This window comes from Heterodontus francisci, chromosome 12, assembly GCF_036365525.1.
Source record: "Heterodontus francisci isolate sHetFra1 chromosome 12, sHetFra1.hap1, whole genome shotgun sequence".
NCBI lineage: Eukaryota > Metazoa > Chordata > Chondrichthyes > Heterodontiformes > Heterodontidae > Heterodontus > Heterodontus francisci.
Genome location: NC_090382.1, coordinates 36,177,800 through 36,194,714, shown reverse-complemented (window position 1 = coordinate 36,194,714; position 16,915 = coordinate 36,177,800).

Here is a 16,915-nt window from a genome sequence, read left to right as displayed (position 1 = left end):
TTCAGAGAGAAGGGGAGTTTTTCTGATGTCCTGGCAAAAGACTTAAGCCTTGACTGCCATCGCTAAACCATTTACCTCGTTACATTGGCAGCTACATTTCCCACATGACAGCAGTGACCACACTTGCCAAAAATGTTTTTTGCTATGTAATGCCAAGGTACATTGCATATAAAATGGAATGGTAAGAATTGTGAGGCACCTCACGTTTCTGTATCAAAGAAATCTAATCTCTACTGTACTTTCCGAAATGTGAAACTTGAACTGTTTTGAACTGTTTTGTAATGTATTTTTGCAAATTGTTATGAATGAAGTATATTTTTGAAAAACAAAGTATACTAAGGAGCTGGAACCCACGTAAAACCCCTCAGATTGTATGCACAAGAGAATGTTCAACATGGAATGTAAATGTATATGGTAAATATAACCTGTAAAGGCAACTGTAGTGAGACACATCATGAACTGTATTGAAAGAAATTGATCTGTATTGCAATTTATGTAATGCCAAATTTGAACTGTTATGTAATGTATTTTTACAAATTTTATGAATAAAGTATATTTTTGGAAAACAGCTTGTCAAACACTTAACAGGCAGGGGAGAGACCTTGATGGTTCTCCCAGGGCGAGTGAGTTGTAGCTATTTGGGTTTGGGGTTTTGGTTTATTTTTGGAGGTTTTCAGCGTTACTTTGGAGCTTTCCTGTGGTTGTTGTTTTGGTGCTGGCTGAAGCCTTGGTGCCTGTCCTGGGAAGACTTTAAGCAATGGTACAACCAACAACAGAGTTGCAAGCCGGAGGGTGCGTAACACTGTTAGGATGGCAGTGAAAAACAGAGATAGTGCACCCATGGACCGGACCTTCTTCATCAAGCAAGTCCATTTTGAATGCTGTGGATTTGAAGCATGGGCATCTTCTGCCTGCAGGACTTCCCCAGCGGAGGGTACTTCAACGTGACATTTAATAACATGGTGGGATGCATGAAATTCATGAAGGTCTTCAAGGAGGCAGGAAACCAGGCACTGCTGTTGATCCGCACAGCAGAGCTGCTGTTTATGCTGCCATCGCAATGGAACCGGGATATGGCCGTCCACCTCTACAACCCCCATACTCCTGTCATGATGTGCTCACTTTCCTCACCAGGTATGTCGAGGTGACTGGGAACAGCACTGAGGTCAAGGACCCATTTGGAATTTGGACTAGCAAGCAGCAGGCCAAGGTGACCTTGAAACTAGACACCAGCGGATCCATCATCCACCCTCACTCCAGCTTCGTTATCGGGAAGTCGGGGCTTCTTGGTCTATGCAGGGCAGTCCAGGGTTTGTCGCACCTATGGCAAATCTGGTCATGTAGTGGCTAACTACAGCACAGTGCTCTGCAGGAACTGCAAGTAGGAAGGTCACCACAGAAAGGACTGTAAGCAGAGCAAGTGCTGAAACCTGTGTGGTGGGGCAGGCCACCTCTACAAGACCTGTCCGAAATGCTGCCTCAGTTATGCACAGACGGCGAGAACCAAGGAGAGGCACAAGGAGGGACTGACGAACATGGCTGCTGCTGTGAAGGAGACCAGCATCCCTCCCCCCCACCGAGCCCCTCAGTGAGGAAAACCTGACAAAGAGGACAAGGAGAAGAAGGAAGAGGGAGCTGCAGCAAGCTGCCAAACAACAGCCCTGTGCCCTGAGCCTCCTCCTTATCAGACAGAATCAATGGAGGAGGAGCCAGCAGAGGATAACCGGGAGGGTGGCAAGTGGTTAAGAGGAAAACCATAGAGAAGAAGGCCCAACAAAGGGAACAGGCCACCCGCCAAACCAGTGGTAAGAGGAGCCGCATGTATGAAATGGACTACAGCGGCTGCTTCTCACTGGATGGAAGGGCAGGAAAGAAAACACCAATAAAAGAAGCAACAGAACACAAAGGAGCTGGAGGAGAAGGCCCAGAAATACTGGATGCAGTGAAGGGCCCAGCACCCCAACCCCAAAGTGCCGAGCGCAGTGAGACGCCCAGCGCACTCCAGCTCCGGGAAGCCGGGAGTAGCGAAGCACCCAGCGCATCCCAGTCCCGGGAAGCCGGGAGCAGCAACGTCCTAGAGGAGGAACAGAGGGGAAAGACTGCACCAGCAGAGCACAGTCCAAACCTCCCTGCTTACAAGACCCCCCCGATGTCACCCCGGTGGAAGAACCCCCTGGACAGTTTTCTCAGCCCAACAACAGTGCAACAGTTTGCGAACACTATGGGTAGGCAGGAACATACCCAAGGACTGGGATTAGCACAGACATCTGGAGTAGTAAGCAACATACAGTTTGAATGGGTTTAAAGATTGCCTCCATTAACATGTGTAGCATTTAATCCACTACGCGGTGTGTTTCAAACTTGGGATATCTTGTTTCTGCAGGAGTGTGGAATTCTGCACCTCAGCACTTACAGGCAATCGTCGCGATGGTGGTCCCAAGGGCCATCGATCTGGTAAGGGGGGAATGATACCCGTTCCTCCGGCCTGGGTATTCTGCTGCGGGGAGGCAACTTCACCATCCCCGAAGTTAAGTAGGTGGTGGGCGGTTGCCTTCTCGTAGCAGACGTAACGTACAACAATGCTCTGCTCCGGTTAATCAACATGTATGCCCCAGTCCAATACAGCAAGTGGCTGACCGTCCTCCAGCAGCTCCTACTGCTGCTGGTGATGTCCAGGCCGGTCATTCCAGCCGATGACTTCAACTGCATCATCAATGCGGCTGGACAATCCAGCAAGGCCAACAGTCAAATGGACGTCATGGCCAGACTCCTGACAGAAATAGTAAAAGAATCCAAGCAGCACGATGTCTTCAGTAACCCTGTAGACGGAGCGCAGCATAGATACACCTGGTCAAGGTCAGACGGGTCGGTCTGTTCCAGGATTGATTTCCTGTTTGTGTCCCAAGCATTCACGGTCAGATCAGCTGACCTTCTCTGACCACTGTCTCCTGTTGGCCAACTGTCACTTACATGTGAAACTGTTGACCCCAGAAAACGTCGGGGAACTGATAAGGGATTGCAAAGGTTTAGAGAACTGTGAAATTCCTGTTTGAATCCCCAAAGTGATCAAGGCGAACATCAAAAGGTTCTTTATCCTCAAAGGTGTTCAGAGGGCAAGAGAGAGACAGAGGGAAATGTCCCGACTCCAGAAAAGAATGCAGAATCTGCTCTGGCTGCAGTTGATGGGGGTCGAGGTCAAGGAGGATCTCCAAGAGGTGAAGAGCTAGCAGGCCTCGCTCTTTGCCACGAAGATCATCTTCTGTTCCAGAGTCCACTCTGTTGAGCAGGATGAGATGTGCTCGCATTTCTTCTTCCAAAAGGTACACACAGAGAGCTCTGTGATCAGCAGCCTGAAGGAAGAGGACAGCTCGGTAATGTCTTCGCAGTGTGACATACTAAGGATCAGCAAATCCCTTTATGCTGGGCTGTACGACATGAAGCCCATGAACAGCACGGCCTCCCAGTCTTTCCTGCTCTCTATCATGGAGGTCTTAGGTGACAGCATGTGGGAGAGTCTGGACAAGCCACTAAATCTGAAGGCTGTCAGGTCCTTCAAGACGAGTAAAACTCCCGGAAGCAACGGCTTTCCAGTTGAGTTGTATTCGACTCTGTGGGGCTGGATCGACCCTGCTGGAAGTGTACGAGAGTATGCATCTGGCCGGCAGCATGTCAGAATCTATAAGGAAAGGCATGATCACCCTCATCTACAAATGGAAGAAGGAGAGGGAGGAAATCAGAAATTGGCGACCCATTTCACTGCTTAATTTGGATTACAAAATTCGCCAATTGGGTCAAGTCTGTCTGGAGTTGGTGATTTACCCCAATCAGCTCTGCACCTTACCCAGCAGGAAGATCTCCGATAGCCTCACGCTACCCAGGGATACAATCGCCTATGGGGGTAGTGGACACCTGCCTCATCAGCTTGGACCAGGAAAAGGCTTTTGACAGGATATCGCACACATACATGATGGACGTGCTCTCCAAAATGGGGTTTGGGAGGGAATCCGCAATTGGATCCAACTGCTCTGCACAAACATCAGTAGCGCAGTCTCAATCAATATGGGTAGGAATCAAAAAGTTTTCTGATCAAATCAGGAGTCAGACAAGACTGTCCTCTCTCCCCTGCCTTGTTTGTTTGCTGCATCCAACCTTTTGCTGAGTCCATTGGGAAGGATGTGGGCACAAGAGAGGTGACAATCCCAGGCAGCGGAGGGATTCAGGTCAAAGCCTCCCTGTGCATGGACGATGTCGCTGTCTTCTGCTCGGATCCGCTGTATGTTCGCAGGCTGATGAACATCTGCGACCAGTTCGAACTGGCCTCAGGAGCCAAAGTCAACCACAGCAAGAGCGAGGCCATGTTCTTTGGGAACTGGGCTGACCGATCCTTTGTCCCCTTCACCGTCAGGTCAGACTACCTGAAGGTGCTGGGGATATGGTTCAGAGGGGCGTGTGCCAAAAACTGGAAAGAGCGAGCAGCCGTGAAACAGGAACTGGTCATGTGGGAGCGATGCTCCCTCTCTATTGCGGATACGAAAATGGTCATCAGATGCGAGGTGCCCTCAGTGTTACTATACATGGCACAGGTCTGGCCCATACCCCACTCCTGTGCCATGGTGGTCACCCGAGCCATCTCCCTCTTTATCTGGAGATCGAAAATGGACCATGTCTGAAGGGACACGATGTTCAAACCTCTAGAAAACGGGGGAAAAATGTACCCAACGTCGCCCCCGTCCTGATGGCCACCTTTGTGTGTGGCTGATCAAGCTATGCATAGATCCTCGGTCTGCAAACACCAAGTGTCACTATGTGCTGGGGTTCTATCTGTCCCCAGTGTTGCAAAGGATGCATCTGGCCGTGTTGCCGTGGAACCCTCCATTCAGTTGGACCAGGCTGTACCACCTGTCCCTCGTGGAAAACTTTGTACAGAATAACACCTTTGACCACAAGTCCATCAGGCAGTGGTCTGCATGTAAAGTCCTCGAGGCCCTGCGGGAAAAGGAGATGGTTGGTCCTGTCGGATGATTCCCCAAGCAGACTGTCAAACTCATTTGGCAGAATGCCTCATCGCCAGAGCTTTCAAACAAGCACCAAGATGTAGCTTGGCTGGTGGTGAGAAAGGCCCTTCCTGTCAGATCCTTCTTGCCGCCCAGAGTCTCACCACCTCCATATGCTGTCCTCGGGTGGCTGTATTGGGGAAGAGACTCTCGCCCACCTCCTTCTGGAATGTGACTTTGCAAAGCAGGTCTGGAAAGAGATGCAGTGGTTTTTGTCGATGTTCATCCTGAGCAGCTTCGTAACACATAATTCATTTCTCTACCTGCTGTTTCCAGTGATGGACACCGAGATAAACATCAACTCGGTGATGCTCGAAACCTGCTGGTCTTCCAGTGCAAAGAGCTGTCGATGACTAAGTGTTGCGGACTGGCACATTCCAAGATTCAGGGCTACATGCTGTGGGACGTATTAAATATTGGAGCAGCCGCTGCAAAGGCTGAATGGGGAAAGTTCACTGTATAAGGCCCTCCTGCCACAGCACATTGAGGGGCTGGAAACTATGTAAATCCCCTTGGGCTCTATGCACCAGAGAATGTTTGGCATTTAATGTAAATGTACACTGTAAATATAACCTGTAATGGCAAGTGTAGTGAGGCACCTCATGTACTGTATCATAAGAAACAGATCTGTTATTGCAATTTATGTAGTGTCAATTTGAACATAAGAACCTAAGAAATAGGAGCAGGAGTTGGCCATTCAGCCCTTCGAGCCCACTCCACCATTCAATGAGATCATGGCTGATCTTCGCCTTCAACACCATTTTCCTGCATGATCCCCAAAACTCTTGAACTGTTATGTAATGATTTTTAAAATAAATGTTATGAATGAAGTATATTTTTGGAAACAAACTCATTTTTAAAAAAAGGCAATTCATTGGATGTGAAGAACTTTGGGATATTCTGAGGATGTAAAAGCTCTTTTTAAATGCAAGTTCTGTGTTTGTTCATTCTTTCCTCCCTCCTTTTATTTTTTTTCCCTGGTCATTTACTTCCTGAACTGAAAGAGCACTCAGTGAAGGATCAGCTCCCAAGCTACAGCCAATTCCATGGCTTTTCCTGACCTCTTCACTCTATCAGCTGAAGAGATGCAACTAAAATTCGCAGAAAGTGCCTGTACTAACTTTCCCAGTACATCATACTCTAACCCTATAAACTCACATTATGAGGACCTGCAGACGCAGTGGCCTGGAATTTCTTCCAATAAATCTCACCAAAACATGTTTCATAGCTGGTGGAACAGCAGGAGAATGTTTTGGAAGCCTATCGCTGAATCCCTCCTCAAACCTGAATTTTCATCCGCCATCCCGGCAGGGAAGGCTACTGACCATCCCTTTGTCAATTGCTACATAATAATGTTGGTGTGGTAGTGAGGCCTGTCAAGTTGTCTGAGGTCCCTGACTCGACCGTTGCAATGACTGCTGACTACAAGGAATAGCAGGAAAGGAGTGACAGTAGCCCGTGGGCTAACCCCTGAACTCCATTTTGGAGGGAGTGGACCCTTTGGCCCAGACATTTGCTGGGAGTTGGGAAAAATTGTTATTAGGTCTCAGGGCAGGTCACACATTCCCCATAACCTAACGTATGTTCTAGAAAACTCAGTTCACAAATGAAAGTCAACTCTTCGCCTGTGAAAGGACAGCATGTTTTCAGAATCATCACACCAGGTGTGGTTACACGTTCTTCACCTAATAGAAAAATTGCTGGTGTCCCTTATATCTCAGAGACACCTCCAAATGGTACTTCTTACAATTAGATTTTACTCATTTTGTTGTTGTCTCTGTTCTCAAATTGTTGGTTACGGGGGTAGGTTACCATTGTATTTAAAGTTAATTTATATATATATATTAACAGTATTTTTGCAGTGAGTGATTTTGTGGAGAGACAAATGCTTTTAATTACCATTAGCATAATTTTCTTAGGAACAGTTATATTTTAAATGTAATACTAAAAATCTATCCAATGCTTTAATGCAATTTGTTGTGTTCTTTTAAAATTTTGTCTGGCTATTTGTTTTCAAGAGGTAACAATTCACCTTTAACTATCCAGTGATAAGGCATTGTTTGATTACCATCCATGTTTGCTGATTCTAACAGGGAGTATGCAGGTTCAAATTTTCTATTACATCATCTGTATTGCATGGGACTCCCTTGTGGTGCTGACACCACAGAGAGCTCGCCATCACTTATTAAGCACAAGTTGCAATGTTACAGATGGTGCTCACAGCTGTTTGAATTTTATTTTCCTGCTGTTGGAACCTCATGGGAAACAACCCTCAGGCCAAAAGCAACAAATAAATTCTGAATGAATAATTATACATTTTATATGTATTATCTTTATGTAAGATATATGTATATGAGTGTGTGTATGTATGCATGTATCAGATTAAATATGGAGAAGTGTGTGTGAGGTGAGGTACTTCATAAATATATGTGATGTGATGACTAGAATTAGAATTCTGCAATCAAGTGATCTATGTGAAGCCATTGGGTTTCAGGCAGAGGGGTAATTAATATTTCAATTCTTACAGGTCACCCGCAGATGTTCCCTATGGTGCTGAGTGACAAGATACTGAGCGGTTAGAACAGGAGTTGCCAGGTTACTAGTTGGAGGATTTTGCGTTTGTTTCACGTTGAGAGCAATGACAGCAGAGATTGAAACCCAACTTACCTTCCAAAAAAAAGGAAAGGTGGGGGTTGAGGTGGGGAGGGGGGGTCGGAGGTTGGCTAAAATTTTACTGTTATTGTCCCATGACAATACTGACCATGGACACCTGGTCAGTGCAGTCAGAAAAAGAGAACCAAGTGGGAGCCATTCAAAAAGAGAACCAAGTGGGAGCCATTCAAAGAGGAAATAGTGAGAATTCAGAGCTAACATGTTCCCATTAAGGTAAAGGGTAGGACCAACAAGTCCAGGGAACCCTGGATGTGAAGGGATATAGAGGATTGGATAAGGAAAAAAAGGAGGCTCATGGCCGATTCAGAGCGCTGAAAACAACGGAAGCCTGAGAGGAGTATAGAAAGTGTAGAGGGATACTTAAAAAAGTAATTAGGAGAGCGAAGAGGGGACATGAAAAAACATTGGCGGGCAAGATAAATGAAAATCCCAAGGCATTTTATAAGTATATTAAGGGCGAGAGGATAACCATGGAAAGAGTAGGGCCCATTAGGGATCAAAGTGGCAATCTGTGTGTGGAGCCGGAGGACATAGGTGAAGTTTTAAATGATTAATTTTCATCTGTGTTCACTATGGAGAAGGATGATGTAGGTATAGAGATCAGGGAAGGGGATGGTGATATACTTGAACATATTAGCATTGAAAGGGAGGAAGTATTAGCTGTTTTAGCGGGCTTAAAAGTGGATAAATCCCCAGGCCCAGATGAGATGTATCCCAGGCTGTTATGTGAGGCAAGGGAGGAGCTGGCAGGGGCTCTGACACAAATTTTCAAATCCTCTCTGGCCACAGGAGAGGTGCCAGAGGATTGGAGGACAGCGAATGTGGTGCCATTATTCAAGAAGCGTAGCAGGGATAAACCAGGTAATTACAGGCCGGTGAGTCTAACATCAGTGGTAGTGAAACTATTGGAAAAAATTCTGAGGGACAGGATTAATCTCCACTTGGAGAGGCAGGGATTAATCAGGGATAGTCAGCATAGCTTTGTAAGGGGGAGATCATGTCTAATTAACGTGATTGAATTTTTCGAGGTGGTGACTAGGTGTGTAGATGAGGATAAAGCAGTTGTAGTCTACATGGACTTCAGTAAAGCTTTTGATAAGGACCCGCATGGGAGATTGGTTAAGAAGGTAAGAGCCCATGGGATCCAGGACAATTTGGCAAATTGGATCCAAAATTGGCTTAGTGGCAGGAGGCAGAGGGTGATGGTCGAGGGTTGTTTTTTGTGAGTGGAAGCCTGTGACCAGTGGTGTAGCACAGGAATCGGTGCTGGGACCCTTGCTGTTTGTAGTGTACATTAATGATTTAGATGCGAATATAGGAGGTGTGATCAGTAAGTTGGTGGATGACACGAAAATTGGTGGTGTCGTAAATAGTGAGGAGGAAAGCCTTAGGTTACAGGACGATATAGGTGGGCTGGTAAGATGGGCAGAGCAATGGCAAATGGAATTTAATTCTCAGAAGTGTGAGGTGATGCATTTTGGGAGGACTAACAAGGCAAGGGAATATACAATGGATGGTAGGACCTTAGGAAGTACAGAGGGTCAGAGGGACCTTGGTGTACTTGTCCATAGATCACTGAAGGCAGCAGCACAGGTAGATAAGGTGGTTAGGAAGGCATATGGGACACTTGCCTTTATTAGCCAAGGCATAGAATATAAGAGCAGGGAGGTTATGATGGAGCTGTATGAAACGCTAGTTAGGCCACAGCTGGAGTACTGTGTACAGTTCTGGACACCACACTATATGTGATTGCACTGGAGAGGGTACAGAGGAGATTCACCAAGATGTTGCCTGGGCTGGAGCGTTTCAGCGATGAAGGAAGACTGAAAAGGCTGGGGTTGTTTTCCTTAGAGCAGAGAAGGCTGAGGGGGGACCTGATTGAGGTATACAAAATTATGAGGGGCATTGATAGGTTGGATAGGAAGAAGCTTTTTCCCTTAGCAGAGGTGTTAATAACCAGGAGGCATAGATTTAAGGTAAGCGGCAGGAGGTTTAGAGGGGATTTGAGGAAAGATTCGTTCACCCAGAGGGTGGTTGGAATCTGGAACACGCTGCTTGAAAGGGCGGTAGAGGCCGGAACCCTCACAATATTTAAGAAGTATTTAGATGAGCACTTGAAACACCATAACATATAAGGCTATGGGCCAAGTGATGAAAATGGGATTAGAATAGTTAGTTGTTTGATGGCCGGCACAGTCAGGATATGCCGAAGGCCCTGTTTCTGTGCTGTATAACTCTATGACTCTATGACCCTAAGGCCACATCTAGTTGGCCACTTATTGAACAGCACTAGGTCAGCATTTTAACAAAGGTTTCCAAGTAGTCCACTTGAGAGTGGAAAAAAGAGGTGCAGTGAACCAACTGAAGCATACAGAATTAAAAGTAATTGGGAATAATCTAGTCTCTTAATGTTACGCCTATTAGATTGAGATCCGTGTTACAATTATAATTTGAAGGCTAACATGCATTTATATAGCTGTTATGAAAGTTGTACTTTGTAACATGATTATGTTTTTAAAATTAGGGTTTTTAAAAGTTTAAGATGGAGTCCATAAGGTCAGGTGACCTCACATCCACTCTGCTAAAAGACAAGACTAATCAAAGATTTTTTTTGAAAAAAAGGGACTGCAAGGGTAACACCTGAAGAACAATGGGTTTCACCCTCACAGACTTTTGAGTCGTAAACAATGAGTCAGTGATTCTGAAGATGCAAATATAACAGGCAGCTGTTAACACCTGAGAACAATGGAAAGCCCAGGTGGCTCTGTGCAACCAGGCTTCTGGACTTTGCATATTGGAACAGGACAATAACCTATTGACTTTTGAGTCCATATAAATTTTACAGATTTTCTGAAGACAGACAGGCTGTAAGAAAAGAAACAACGGTTTCTGCCTCAAAAATGGGAAATGGTGGCGTAATGGTAATGTCACTAAACTAGTAATCCAGAGGCCCTGGCCAATTCTCTGGGGATACAGGTTCAAATCCCACCATGGCAGCTGGTGGAACTTAAATTCAATTAATTTATTTTTAAAAATCTGGAATTGAAAGCCAGGCTGGAGTCTTGTTCAGTCGGTGGCAGACAAAGGTAGTGGCCGCATGTCAGTGAGCTGCTGTGATCTTCAGTGCAGTGGCTCATTTGAATGGATGGGGCAGCCCGTCCTCCTTATCACATAGAATGGGCGGCCCATTCATCACTGGCAATGGCATCAGCTGACACCATTATAAAAGGGCTTTGAGCCCTGCTGGGATTTTTAAAGAAATCAGTAGACCTTTTTGAAAACAATTGAAACCTGTATGTTTGGACCTCTCCCACCAACACCCCACCCCCAATACCCATAATATTAAGTATTTTCCCTCTTCACCCCAAAACACTTGCATTTTCCAAATGACCTTTCCCCCCTCAAAGTGCACAAACTATCAAGTTTATCCCTTCCCACCATCCCCTCCGTCAATGAGGGACCTTTATCGCTACTCCCCACCCCCTGCCCACCCCCGCACAGGAAAAAGTACCTACTCCCCGCTCCCAACCAGCGCAGCACCTCGATTCTCCGGACGGGGATTGGAAGGTGCAGGAATGCCAGCCAATTGCATGTAGTTTGCAATGGGACCGGAGACGGCGGCGGGCTTGCAATTAAGGCAGATGTTTAAATTTATTCAAATATGTAAATGCCAGGCACATCACTAGCAGCAGCGGGCCGCCACGAGGTCTCTCCGCCTCCGTGAGCATTGGGCCAGGCCCTCACAGCATAGGGGTTGGGGGCGGGCCTCCTTCGGAGCGATCCTCAGGCCTCCCCTGCCATGGACCCCAATGCTTGCGGGGGAACTAAATTCAGCCCCTCGTCTCAGTAACAGTGCCATGAAACTATCATCGATTGTCGTAAAAATGCATCTGGTTTATTAATGTCCTTTAGGGAAGGAAATCTGCTGTTCTTACCTGGTATGGCCGACATGTGACTACAAACCCAGACAATGTGGTTGATTCTTAATTGCCCTCTGAAATGGCCTAGCAAGCCACTCAGTTGTCATGGGCAATTAGGGATGGGCAACAAATGCTGTCCTTGCCAGTGATGCCCACATCCCATAAAAGAATAAAAAAACGAGGGAACATCTGCTCTCAGAAGACGGTGAAAGGCTGCGAAGACTTGAACCTCTTTTGAAAGCTGAAGCTTGCGGAGAAGTAGAAACCAGAAGGATCACCAGGAATTTGCCTTATTCACAGACATCCAGGTCAGGGAAGTGAGAAGAGGACTATAATTTTGAAAAAGGTCTGGGAGATCCAATCCATTGCAACTGGGAGGAGTTTGTTACTCTTAACCGCACAGATTTCGCCCTCAGGGAGGCCTCTGTAACATATAAGTGTGGTCTGAGGTTTTCAAGTGTTTGAATAAGTAAAGAAAATACATTTCTTTGTAATTTGAGGTATCAGCTCCTTATAAAATATTTATTTAATGGGGATTTCTTTTAGTTTAGTTGTTACAATAAAAGTCTTAAAACATGAAATCTTGTCATGTAATTCTTTAATTTGGTCTGGGGGTTTATAACTCCTATTTTTCATGTTAACGATCTCACTGAGGTCATAACAATAGCATCTCATCAAGTATCAGAAATATCACATACATAAACTGATTACTCTGAGTAGGAATGAATGTCACTTCTATTGCTATGTAGGAAAATATGGTTAAATGTACACTGTAAACCTGCACAGTATACATGTTTATTATTCAGCTTATTTTGGATTGCACTGATTTTAGCATGCAAGGATCATTAAGCACTAAGGAACATAGGGATCTATAGGACTGGACAAGACCACTGCAGTAAAGGCCTGCTCGGGTCTGCAAATAAGACCCAACCTGAGCCCAACAGAACCCCATTGGACCCCGAGCCCGACCCTGCCCGAGTCCTTCCATTTTTTCCCGCGCCCGACCCGACCCGACCCAACCCATCAGTTAACCTATCATCCGTTTTTCACTTTGTTCCTTATCTGCACAAGCTTAAAAAAAACTGTAGCAAAACCACCTTTAAAATCCAAAAAATTAATTAACATTAAAGTCACTTACCTGAGGTGGTGATAGAGCGTGTCCGATCCGGCCCGACCTCACCCGAGCCTGAATGCCGGACCCGGAAGTGCGACCTGACCCAATCCGAACCCGACAAATGTCATTGGGTCCCGTCAGGTTCGGGCCGGGTAGCAGGCCTTTACACTGCAGTCTATCAGAGCGTAGATATGCAAGTTTAAATATCATATCCCAGAATTGCCCCATGTGTAGTAATATTGCTGAAAGTATATATGATGATCAGCATCGGTGCTTCCCGTTAAGGGGGGTAGCACGAGTTCTAGCAACAGTACGAAGTGTTGATATTTGGCATCATTGCTTATGGAAGGGATGTTGATGAGTGTCAGGCTGTCATGTTTGGAGCTGTGGAACATTCAGGGGTGCACCTTCACTCTGCTGCCGCTAAGAGGGTGGCTGGTGTCGCAATCTGTGCTATGGTAGGTGCGGGTGTGAAAAACACTGGGCAGATCTTTCCTTCTTGTGATGACTAGATCTAGTCGGTGCCAATGACTAGATCTTGGGTGATGCCATGATACCTTTTGGTGATGCCTGCCCTGGATCAAGGTGTTGGTGATGCAGAGTTCATTCAGGGCACAGAGCTCAAGAAGGCATTGTCTGTTATCGTTGATCTTGCCCACCCCATAATGAGCAAGGCACATTGGCCATGAATTACTGTTTGTCCCAACACGTGTGTTGAAGTCACCCAGGATGAATAGCCTCTCACCATTCAGGATGTTCCTCAGAACGTCACCTGGGGAGTCATAGAAATGCTCTTTATCTGAGATGCTGGCGTTCAGAGTTGGTGCATAGACGCATATGATGTTGACTATGCCTCCATTGGATGATAACCACAGGGAGATGAGGTGCTTCGAGGTTGCTACTGGTAGCTCCATTGACTGTCAACCGATTGCTCACTGTGAAGCCTACACCCAAGCTCATGGTGATCTTCAGCACTCTGTTCATGCAGTAAAATAACCTCTCAAATAGATCCTGTGTCGGCTAATCTGGTTTCTTGTAGATCTGCAATGTTGAATCCAAGCTTGTGTAGCTCACGGTCAATCAGGGCCATCTTTCGTACACTAGCTGCAGAGTGTGGGTCGTATCAGGACACATATTCCTCACATTCCAGCTTCCAAGCCGAAAAGTTACCTTTATTTGTTTGCTGTGTAGCCTAGGCATGGTTTTAGGAGGTGCAGACTTGCCTAGCATCTGTACCCACCTCTCAATCTTGTAGGCTGGTGTCCAGAGGAAAGATGAAAGCCTATACATCTGGGGCCTGTTCAGTTGCAGGAGTTGCCAGAAGGTGCTAACTTGAGGGAAACACCAACCGCCTAATGGGACTGCACTCCAAATTTTGTCGGGTTTATAAGGCCTGTGTTCTTAGCACCTTGCTGTACCATTGTGAAACATGGGCAACTTACAGCTACCAGGAAAAGCAGCTCAATAATTTCCATCTTTACTGTCTGCAGTGGATTATGGATATATCCTGGCAGGACAAAATCACAAATGTTGCAGTCCTCTCAAAGACAAAGTTCTTAATTGTGTTGGCACTAATCAGAGACAGCTTTGGTGGATCGGACACGTTCACAGGATGGAAGACGGTAGCATGCTCAAGGACCTTCTGCATGGTGAGGTAGCCAGGGCCAGTCAACCAGTGGGGCGTCCAAAGCTTTGCTTCAAGGATGCTTGCAAGTGTGACATGAAGGCCCTAAATGTCAACTATCGCACCTGGGAGTCACGAGCTGGCAAAAGAGGGAGATGTCGACACATCCTGTGGACTGGTGTGCACTACCACGATGACCAGTTGCTACAGTAGCTTGGCAAGAGGCACCAATGTCAAAAACAACAACTCACAGAGTCACTTGTCAGCTTCATGTGCAGCACTTGTGGCAGAACCTGCCTCTCAAGGATTGACCTTCACAACCATCAGCAAAGGTGCACCAAGAGAAGACACCCCACTTAAATGGATTGTTTGCTGTGTGTCCATCATCTTTCATAGATGGAAGGATACCAACCATATATGATGGTATTTTCCACTAGCAGCAAAGCAATACTTAGATTCATTGCTACAAGGCCACATTCTCAGCAGAGAAAAAAAGGGGCATTCATCTGTGGGACCAGGTTGCATCAGAAGCCTTAAATATTTTATAAAATGCTGGTGAATTGCAGCTCATTGCTTCTGTCTGCAAATTCTCAGGGATTGTAAAGTAAGAAAAAACACATTTAGCAATAATTTGGCATCATTTTAGTTTCCTTTGGTGTGAAGTGTCTTTTTTAAAAACTGCATTCCATGTGAATTCCATTTATTCCACCTACTACTTTCACCTTGTCCAGTGTAGCTGCTGAAATGAATTTAATTATCCGGCATCAATTGACACAAGAAGCAACATTTAAACTAATGAACCCCTGTCCTTAGTCCAAACTGTGGCATTTCCAAGCAGCACTGGCCCACAGATGAATGAAAAGCTTCATCACTGAGAATTAATTCCTCTTTAAAATAATGAGTAGTTATTTCATTGCTGGGGTCGAACACCACTTTAAATGAGGGCAATATGCCTGGGATCATTCTATTCCCGGAGTGGAGGGTAGAATGGATAGTGTAAGAATAAGGTGGCACTCTTTAACAGTAATATATATTTTATATATATTTCTCCAAAGCCTTTTAAATCAATAAGGTGGATTTATATAATGCCATTCCTGACCTCAGTAAATCCCAAAATGCTTTACAACCAATGAAGTACTTTTGAAGTCCAGCCATTGCTGTAATATAGAAATACAGCAGCGAATTTTCACAGGGCAAGGCCCCATAAATAGCAATGAAATAAATGACCAGACGATCTGTTTTTAGTGATATTGGTTGATGGATAACTATTGCCTGGAACACTGAGGAGAATTCCCCTGCCCTTCTTTGATATACTGCCATAGGATCTTTCAAGTCCATCTGTGAGGACAGACACAGCCTTGTTTTAATGTCTTATTCAAGAGAAAGAACCTCCATCACTGCAATACTTCCTCAGTACTACAGTGAAGTGCCAACCTGAATTACGTGCTCAAACCCCTAGAGCAGGATTTGAACCCACAACCTTCTGACAAGTCTGTTGTGACTTTTGACTTCTGAGCCACACCTAGTGCTTCCACCACATCAGTATGAACACTACATTCCCTGTCACACACCAATCTGTTTTTCATATTCTGATGCAATATCATTGTTGAACTATTCTGAGGTGAATTGATTGCAAATCAGCATTAAAGTTAGTTTAAAGTCCACGTTCTTTCTGCATGACAATAATGTAGTTAGAACACACTTCTCAAGAGCAACACAATCCTCATTCCACAATAGAAATGCACTTCAGGAATATTTCCAATGGGTTGAGTGGGGCAGTGGATCAGCACATCAATCTTTTACCACTGGGACTGGATTTGTACGTAACCCACACCCATGGGATAAAGCTGTTTGCTTTCTGCTGATCCTGTGTAAAATAAGTCTCAGGAGATTTCAATCCAAATGCTTTTCCTCTTCACCTTTGCTAATAGTCACATTTCATTTTACTTGTTCTAATGTTCATCTACATTAAAAAAAAACTGCCATTCCTTAGCACATTTTCTTAATTACATCAGATCCAATTAGAAGCTGCCAATCTGTTCCATACTTGTCTCATAATTTGTTGTTACCTGAAAGTTTTACAGTACAATTGCTCTCAAGTCTTGTTTGAAGCTTATTAGTTTTTTTACTAACGTCTTCAAGTTCAGCATTCACACTCCATGCCAAATATGCTGCATGAGCCTATATTATCCATTCTTCGTTGAAGTTTATAATTCTGGATCATATGCCAACTGTGGATTATAGCCCCACTTCTAGTTATCTACTCATTCTGAATAGTGACGATGTCACCATTGTACTCCACATCTTGAACTTTAATGAACTTCAGTCCTTAACCTTGTTGCTTCTTACAGTGAGATTACCAATGTAGACTGAATCTGAAGGTACTGTATTTATGTGCTACAAATCATACTCAGATGGGAACCCCATTTTACGCATGGCTATTTAACAGCCATCAGACAGAACAGAACTTCATTCCTTAAATCTGGGTTAGATTACAATTTAGGTCTCCGAGGTGAAAAAATACTTTTCT